This window comes from Callorhinus ursinus, unplaced genomic scaffold (assembly GCF_003265705.2).
Source record: "Callorhinus ursinus isolate GAN/ISIS: 27379988/994484 unplaced genomic scaffold, GSC_fseal_2.0 scaffold3, whole genome shotgun sequence".
Taxonomy (NCBI): domain Eukaryota; kingdom Metazoa; phylum Chordata; class Mammalia; order Carnivora; family Otariidae; genus Callorhinus; species Callorhinus ursinus.
In genome coordinates this window covers 81,883,095-81,891,918 of record NW_027397065.1, presented here as the reverse complement: position 1 = coordinate 81,891,918, position 8,824 = coordinate 81,883,095, and the positions used below count along the sequence as shown (strand labels likewise).

Sequence of the window (8,824 nt, the reverse complement as noted above, 5' to 3'; positions counted from 1 at the left end):
CCTTCCTTCCTTCCTTCCTTCCTTCCTTCCTTCCTTCCTTCCTTCCAGAACATTTAAAGACTTGATTCTTAAAGCGGTTGTATCATTAGGCATGGCTTTTGGTTGCAAGCAGTGGAAACTGTCTCTTACTAATTCTCAGCATCTCAGATGGTAACAATAGTTCATATTTGTCAAGAGCTATGAAGGGTCTGAGCTTTTTTACCTATAAAAGCTAAAAGATTGGCCTGCTGCAGTTTGACAGATGCTGGCAGAAGATGTGAAATTCTTAGGTTTCTTTCATGATAGTACTAGTTGTCATGATACCAGCGTTTTTTTGCACCAGTACTCTTAAGACCTGATTCCCGCAGGGTGACACACAGAAGGCCAACTGACACTTGTATACACAGTGGTTGTGTTACAGGAGAGGAACCCTGAATTTAGGGTGTCTGGATTGTAAGCTTGGCTGTTCTTGGCTCTGAAGAGAGACATTCACCGCCTTCCAGAGTCATAAGCAAACCTGCCCTTTGCCCTGGAGGGAGACACTGTCTTTCTCTTCTGAGTATATTTGCTGTAAAAATATCCTTGTAATGATAGGCTGGAGCAAAGATAGTGCCTCTGCTTACATGATGTATAGAATTGCAAGAGACCTCTACTAGGTCACTACTAGCAGGTCTACCAGCAATATGCATTGTGGAAATTTAGAAAACAAGTGAAAAAAAGTCCCTGTAGTTCTGCCATTCTAAGATAATCATGGTTAAAGTTTCGAAGTACGTACTTTTAGTTTTCTTCTCCGTAAATATAGATGTTTGTGTATAACTTGTATTTCATAAAAGTACATTCTGACTTGATTTTTCAGCCAACACTGTATTATACCTGTTTCCCTCTCCTGCCTGCCTAGGTCATCTTTGCCCAGTCTGCTAGTCTTTTAGACCCTACTTCTTGCCTAACATTTAACTGTACTAAGTATAGAACCAGAGTTTTAGAGATTCGAGAGATTTCAGATCATTTGGTCTTGCCTTTTCATTTAAGGTGTTAACTCTCATTTAACATTTCACTGAGAACTTCTGGAAGCTACACCACAACCTTCATGTGGAACTGTAATGTTGGGAATTTGGGGCATTCTAAGAGGTGTGGATTTAGCTGCATAGCTTGGGTGATTTTATTCTTGAAATTGTGCCCTGAGTAAGAAAACCCTTGCTTTAGGTTCTTAACTAGGTTGTGCACTCGGAACCTCCTGGTCCCCTGCATCTTGCTCAGTCAGCCCACAGCGGACTACTGTTGACTGAACTGCAAGAACCACTTTTGCTAATACTTGTGACCTCAGACCCCCTCTGGAATCAGATGGGTCATCATGGGACTAGGTGGCCCAGAGCCTTGGATGTGCTTGCCCAAATAGGGACTCGTTTTGAAAACTCTTCTTCCAATTAAACTCAAGTCTTTGTGAATAGTGGCAAGATAGTTCATTTCTAGACATGTACTTCTTTTGATTTATTAAAAACTATGGAAAAATCTTTTCTTGAAAAGTATCCTCCAAAACTGAATTCGAAGTATTAAATATTCATTATTTCTAGGTTCCATTAAAAACAGTTGCGAGTTATTTAAATAAATAGAATTTACCTTGATTAAAAAAATTCAGTACTATTAGATTTTAGATTATTAAGGCAGAATTGCTAAATATTCTTTGAATGGTGTCTTTCTTTTGAAAGGCACAAAGCCATCTTATCTTCTCTCAAGAAAATATTATTCTTTGTTGAATGATTTAAGCCTATTAGTTCTTGGAAAATTATAATGATGTGCTGCCTTCAAATAGTAAAACAAGTTCCAGCTTCTTTCACTAAGAAGAGACTTGTTACTAAGGATTATTTCTACTCTTGATGTCATTCTATTGGCTGGACTTTATGGAGAGGATATTCGAGAAGCTTGCTGGGGCTGTGGCATTATGTATTCTCATTCCTGTCTCTTTTTTTCTGCCATTCTCTTGCTAAATTTTGGTTTCTTAAGTTAGATGTAGTGCTGCACAATTGCCCAGACAGGGAGTTGTGGAGAAGGGCTTTGGGCTGGGTCAGTTAGATCTGTTGGAAGGGGTCCAGACAGACTTGTAGGAGGGGATGTAACCAGCATTGGGGTTCCCAAGGTAAATGGTTGTGATTAAGAGGTCACCTGAGGTAGTGTTACCCAGAGGTTAGAGCACAATTCTCTGCTGATTGACTGGTGCAGGGTCATAAAAGCAGGGCCCTGGCCACTAGCCAGTGATTCGGACCCTGGCTTCTGTCCCCACCCCTGTCCCACCATAGGGCGGGAGAACCAGCCATGGCAGTAGTGTCTTCTGGGAGCCAGCCGTGGTGTCCGAGGGGCTTTGCATACTGCGTCATTCTATCAGGTGGCCCTGCTGCCACACCACTCCTCACTGCGATCTGTGGGGCTTTTATTCTGTTTGTGGAGGACTCTCCTGCCCTTCTCAGGACTCTGCTCCTCTTCGGCATTCTTCCTCACCCTGAGTTCTCAGCTTGAGGGTCACTCTCTGCGAGGTTTCTCTGACCCCTTGACAGGACCCTGTCCTTAATCTTTCATTGCACTTGTCACTTGAATTCAACACTTACCGTGTCTGTTCTGTGTTTAATTTCAGCCTCCCCTGTGGGATGGGTCTGCTTCTTGGGTCAGGGAGTGTGCGTCTGTTTTTCAGATCTGGACTCCCAGGGCCTAAGATGTGATGGCACGTGTGAGCGTCCGGTGCATGTCTGTGGACTAAGTGGCCTGGGTCTATGTAGTATTTCCCCCGTTGGTCTTGGATCAGCCTAGAAATTGGTGGGCAGGATCTGCAAGTAGAGATTGAAGAACCTTCCAGCTGTGGAGCTGTGGGGGAGGCAGACATAAGTGCAGTTAAGTGGAGAGCCTTAACGCCTTAACTACAAGCTGCTGGGTTTTTGGGTTCATCGGATGTAATAAAGCCATTGGTCCATTAAGAGTGCTCCTCTCAGTTTCTGCTCTGCTGTGGTTACCGATGGTAGATGATATATTCAGTTCCAGCGGGTGAACAAACTGCCCATTTACAGTTAATTTTTCCTCTCCGTTGTTAAATGACTGAGGTTTTGCTTTTTCAGGGTTAGCTGAAAATTCATTTTCTACATTTAAATAATGTTTTAAAAATCAGTATTCTTTCAAAGATAACTGTATCCAAGAGGAAAACTTCCTTCTGATCTGCCGTTTGTTTTAGAGTAACTTAAGATTTTGCTTCTATTTACCAAACAACAAAAGTATAGTAAGAGTTCAGATTACACCTGAGCTACAGCAGTTTTTAAAGATTAAAACGTGCTTTTGAATAGGACTTTTTAACACTGAGTTGATTACAGATAAATACATTGCAATTGAGTGTAATACTTTGCTCAGGTCATGTTCTGTAGTTTTTAGACTGCTATGTTTGGCTGTATTATTTGTTAACTTTGAGGATTAAGCATGACTACTCTGATAACAGAACCTTTTCCTGGAGGGTAGGAGGAGCTGTGGTCTGAGATGATCGCTTGGAGAAAGGGAGAGGTTCATTTTTATTGCTTCACTTAGTCAGATTTACTTTGAAAATAATAATTCTGTTCATATATTAACTCTGAATAAATTGCTTGTTGTTTTTTTTTTAAATATAGGTTGTCTGCAAATCACAAGATCTATACTAAGTAAAAACAAAAACAGAGAAGTGATTGGAAATCTGGGCCCGGAGGTGTAGGTGGACCGACCTGGCAGTCAAATTGACAGTTTTGGGAAAAAAGATAAAAATAAAAGTCCTGTTAATCATCTTGTGAAAGTAGCATATAGTCAGCCCAACATTTCTGGGCACTTTGAAGGCCTTGTATACAAGCTGAAGTAATTTTAAATACTGTCGCTAGTGTTGTGAATACCAGTCATTCCATTCCATTCTGTTTTAATTTTTATTAATGATTTATAATTTTTAAGAAGAGCTTAATCAACTTACAGGGTCATAAGAAATAATAAGTCATTGATTTGAATCTATATTTTGGGGTGGTCTGTTGTGCAGTAATTAGATACCTGATATACCAAGTACGTACATGACTTTTTTTTTTTTTTTTTTTTACAGTAACCAAGTTTCATTATTCTATTCACCTATACTTGGCATGGAATAATTTACTTATTTCCCAAATTCTAAGGGTTCTGAAAGAATAACAGTTTACTACATTAGAGAATGTGCCACAGGCTATAATAGGCAACTTGAAAAGAGAGCTTCCAGATGGCTTTGAGCACTGGCAGTGTTTCTGTAGTGTGTGCTGGAATAAGTCTGTAGCTTCCCGAGGTGATTACTTAGAAGGTAACCATGCTAGAGTCTTCCTTTTGGCATCTTTGTTAAAAATAAATAGAAATAAGAGGAAAATAACAAGCTTTATTCCTTGGTTTCCAGAAACATTTTCCCCCCAAGGACTGCAAAAGCCTTGCAGACGTTATCTTAATTCTGACAGGATTCTTCACAATCAATTTAGGGAGGTGATATTTTTCAGAACCTGTTTCCTGGTCAGATATTTCTGGCTTTGTGCTTAATAATGGAAGGATATGAAGATAAGATCTTATATTCAAATTACCTTTTTTATGTTCTTAGTATAAAAAGTAATAAATTCTAAGAAACAGTTTTTTTAAAAATTTTGTTAGCCATCCGGTATGACTCTTGGTCTCCTCAAGAATGTGGATGAGTCATGGCGGGATGTTGTGATCCACCCTCTCGAGAGTGTGGTGCGGGGGCGGCCTGGCCCTGTCTTCTGTGTGAGGGGCTCGGGGCCAGGGAGCCTCGGTCCCTGTGGACAAAGGCGCCTGCTCTGTGCTGGGCTGAAGCTGGTGGCACTGGAAGTGGTGGGGAGGGTGCAGGCCGATGGCTGTTGGGGAAACACAAGGAGCGGAGCACACAATTCATGGAGGAAAGTGAATTCTAGTTGATTGTGCAGTACAACTGGTAATTTTTTCCTTTTTGTGATTTCGTTACTGTTACATTATAGGTACCTCAGAAATCAGTCTGGTGCTTTAAGTGAAAGAACTGCAGTCCTCTTTCTAGGGTCTTGATGGATGCCTTGAATGTTTATAGACCTTGGTGAAAGCACCAGAACCTGCCAATAGCTATAGACTTTAAAAGCTGATTATGCTTTCTATTTCTTGGGAAATGCCTGTTTGGATTCTGTCTCTGGTTTGGAGCCGAGAAAGTCTCAGCTGTGGTTGTGCTACTCCTAGATTTCGTCTTGACCTCACACAATAAAATGCTGGGTTTGAAGGCACCAGCCTGATTTTTTACTGCACTGGGTGGTTTGGAGCCAAGTGCAAAGGAGGGAGGGGACAGGGTTCTGAGTTTCTAGTGTGTGGGGTGCACGAGAGGAAGAGGAGCTGCTTCTCCTCTCTGTTGGAGGGCGTAGAGCAGTGTGACCTCTTTGCCTGTCTTTATGATCGCTGACACCTTAGCCGTAAGCAAAGCCCTGGTACCTCTGGGCTACCTTAGGTAGACGGCCATTGTGTGGTCAGTGTAGGGTGGTGTGTCCTAGGGAAACGTGCTCTCAAGTGCAGTGAAACATGGCTAATGAAGTAGAGATTTGGAGAGATGAATGATTGAGCATCCTTTCAGACGAGATTTGTGGAAGAGGTGGTCTGAAGGAAGAAGAGGTGGTCTGAAGGAAGACTGTTGTGATGCACCCCGTGCTGCATCAGAATGCCGTTCAGATGTGTGGGGGCAGAGGTCAGCCAACGGGTACAGTTTAGCCTCAGAGTTATTCTTGGGGGCACCGTGTTACAGTAGCGACCCTGACCTGGCAACCTATTGCACCTCACCCTGCCTCAGTTTCCCCACCCCAAAGTGGGGATGGTCATAGTACCCACTCGGGTTTCTTGTGATGATTAACTCATTTACTATCGTGTAGTGCCTGGAATGGGCCCTGATCCCACATAAGCTCTGTGTACGTCTTACTAATGACATTTGTCAGGGGTATTCTTCAGACTTGTTAGAAGCCTCGGGGATGTGGTGTTGCCCCTCTTTAAAACGTTCACTTCCAAGCTTTTTTCCCCTGCTCTCTCTATTCTTACATGGCTTCAGGAGAGACAAAGGGCAGTATTTGTGGTGTGAAGGGAAGTGCCCATGGATTAAGAAGGGCACAGGATTTTGTTGTCCTAAACTACCGGCTATTGCCGGAAGAATCCAAAGAACATCCTTGTGTGAGCTGCAGGGCAGGGAGTGTCTGCTTGGGGGTCTGAGCTCTGAGTAGGTGGGGTGGACTGAATACATCCATCACATGCCTTCTTCACTCTCTCTTTTGTGGATTGGAAATTCTTTGGAAAATAGAACACGTGATCCAGAGAAACAGGAATTAAAAATTCCCCGGCATAATGAAGCTGCTGACGTTTCATTTGGAGGTGCTTACGGCGGTAGACACTAGTTCCTCGGCATTTGAAGTAACCTTACAATGAAGTGTGCCGTTTGTTACAGCTGATTCACAGTGAAGATCTATCTTGTATCCGAAGTTCATTGGCCACAGGTAGAAGGACAAGAGCTGCTGGCAAAAAGAGGAATCTTCCAGTGGTAGTTGTAATTAAATTTAATTCACAAAGAACTGCATACCACACTCAGTAACTCATTAATTTTTATTATCTGCCTACTGTATTGTTAAAAACACAGCATGTAGGAATTACTGGTGTTCTAGAACATAACCAGTTTTTCCTTTTAAAATGTACTTTTCAGAAAAAGGAATTTTCTAAAAAATTAAACATGCTTTTCGCTTCATCCAGATCCTTGCTGCAGTCTCGAGTACTTTGCATTCTGTGCGCACAGCTTGCGGCCAGGCTCTCCAGATGTTCCTCATCCTTGGAAGTTGAGCTCAGTCAACTGTTTTTCTAACTGTGAGACTCTCCAAGGTCTCTGTAGCCCCTTTTCCCTCCTGTCCTGCTAACCTCTAGGATGTCTCCGGCGGCTGCTTCTATTCGGGAGCCTACGGTTTGGAGTGTAGCATTTTGGAACCACTTTATTATATGTTATTCCTGAGTACCACCAAAAAAGAAGAAAATAAAACTCTCTAAAATATAAGTACCAATCTCCTGTTTTGGTGTATATCCGTTTAGGCTTTTCTGTTTCTATTTATGTTTGTATGTTTGCGTGTAACTACATAGAAGCATATATAATCATATTTAATACATGTTTTAAAGGGGTCATTTTGCAATACAGTTTTATCACCGGTTTTCTCCAGCAAGGAACAAATTATGGAAATAGATCACAAAACCAAACGTAAAACTAAAACTTCTAGAAGGAAGCATAAGAGACCTTTATGATTTTGGGTTAATAAAAGATTTCTTAGATAATATACAAAAAGCATGAACAACAAAAGAAAAGTTTGATGAATATTAAATAAAAAAATTTGCCTTTTACAGTATATCGTTAAGAAAATGAAAATCCAAGCCACAGACCGGGACAAAATACACGTAAATCATGTATCACATAAAGGACCTGAGTATAAGAAGAATTTTTACAACTCAAGAAGGTAAACAACCAAATTAAAAAAAAATTAGCACAAGATTTCAGTAGATACTTCAACAAAGGAGATGTATTGGGACAGCAAATACACAGGCAGATGCTCAATATCATTAATCACTAGGAAAGTGTAAATTTGAACCACAGTGACCACTGCCCACCTACTAGAATGCTGTAATGAAAAAGATGGGTACACCAGCTGGGGTGAGGCTGTGGAGGAACTAGAGGCCTCATAAATTGCTGGTAGGAATATAAAATTGTACAGTCATTTTGGAAAACAGTTGGTAGTTTCTTAAAAAGTTCAATTTTTGCTTACTCTCTGAACCAGCAGTTCCACTCCTAGGTGTCTGCCTCAAGAGAAATAAAAACATATGGTCCTGCACAGGCTCTCATACAGATATCCAGCCACATTACTCCTGGTGGCCAAAAATGAACGTCTGAATGTCCAACAGGATGTGATATATCCTATCCATACAGCAAAACGGAAAAAACTTCTGATACATACCACAAAAAGGATGAACCTCAACAACCTTATGCGAAGTCCAGGAAAGCCAAACACAAAATATGACTTATTGTTTGATTCCATTTATATGAAATTTCTAGAAAAGGCAGAACTATAAAGACAGAAAGCAGATCGATCAGTGGTTGCCTTGGCCTACAGGTAGAAGAGAATTGCCTGCAAAGGGGCACAAGGGAGCAGTGGAGTGATGCAAGTACTCCAGAACCAATGATGGTGGTGACTGCACAACTGTCAGTTTACTAAGAATCACTGAACAGGTCACTTAAAATGGGTGAGTATTTTAAAAAATAGTGAAATCAAAATTTATCTAACAAATTGCAGTGTATAGAAACCTCTGCCATTTGTTTCATTTAATTCTAAAAGGTAGATGATGTGCCCACTTTCCAGAAGAGGACATTGAGGACCAATGATGGTAAATGATTTTCAGGTCTCAGAGCCAGTAACTGGCAGACCAGGTGGCCACATCCGGGCGTTCTGACCATAGTACCCCATCTGATAAAAATGAGGGAATTTTATGGTATGCAAATTTTACTTCATGAAAATACCTCAGGACACATTTTGAAGAACATATCATGAATATCTTTCTATGCCTGGAACTGTATTTGCCATCATTTCTTAAAATTGGAACATTGAGACATTCATAAAAATAGAATTGGTCGTGACCACCCAGCACTCAGCACTTGGCTTCTGCGACATCACCTGGCCTGTCTTGGTGCTACTCTGTTTCTCACTGTCTGGATTACCTGGAAGCAAGTCCCAGTCATCATCTTTTCTACTGGAAACACTTTAGTAGCCTTATTTGTAAGTAGTCGACTACCGTTCCATTGCTT

The 8,824-nt window shown here is 41.2% G+C and overlaps 1 protein-coding gene and 1 long non-coding RNA gene across 7 annotated transcripts in view; both read left to right on the top strand.

Moving 5' to 3' along the window:
- TRIO (trio Rho guanine nucleotide exchange factor) overlaps positions 1 to 8,824 on the top strand; it is a 337,626-nt gene that overhangs the window by 49,832 nt on the left and 278,970 nt on the right. The window lies entirely within an intron of this gene.
- On the top strand, positions 4,829 to 6,979 carry LOC141371520 (uncharacterized). Its single transcript, XR_012376526.1, has 3 exons — positions 4,829 to 4,927; positions 6,296 to 6,532; positions 6,739 to 6,979. It is a non-coding gene; the product is annotated as an uncharacterized lncRNA (long non-coding RNA).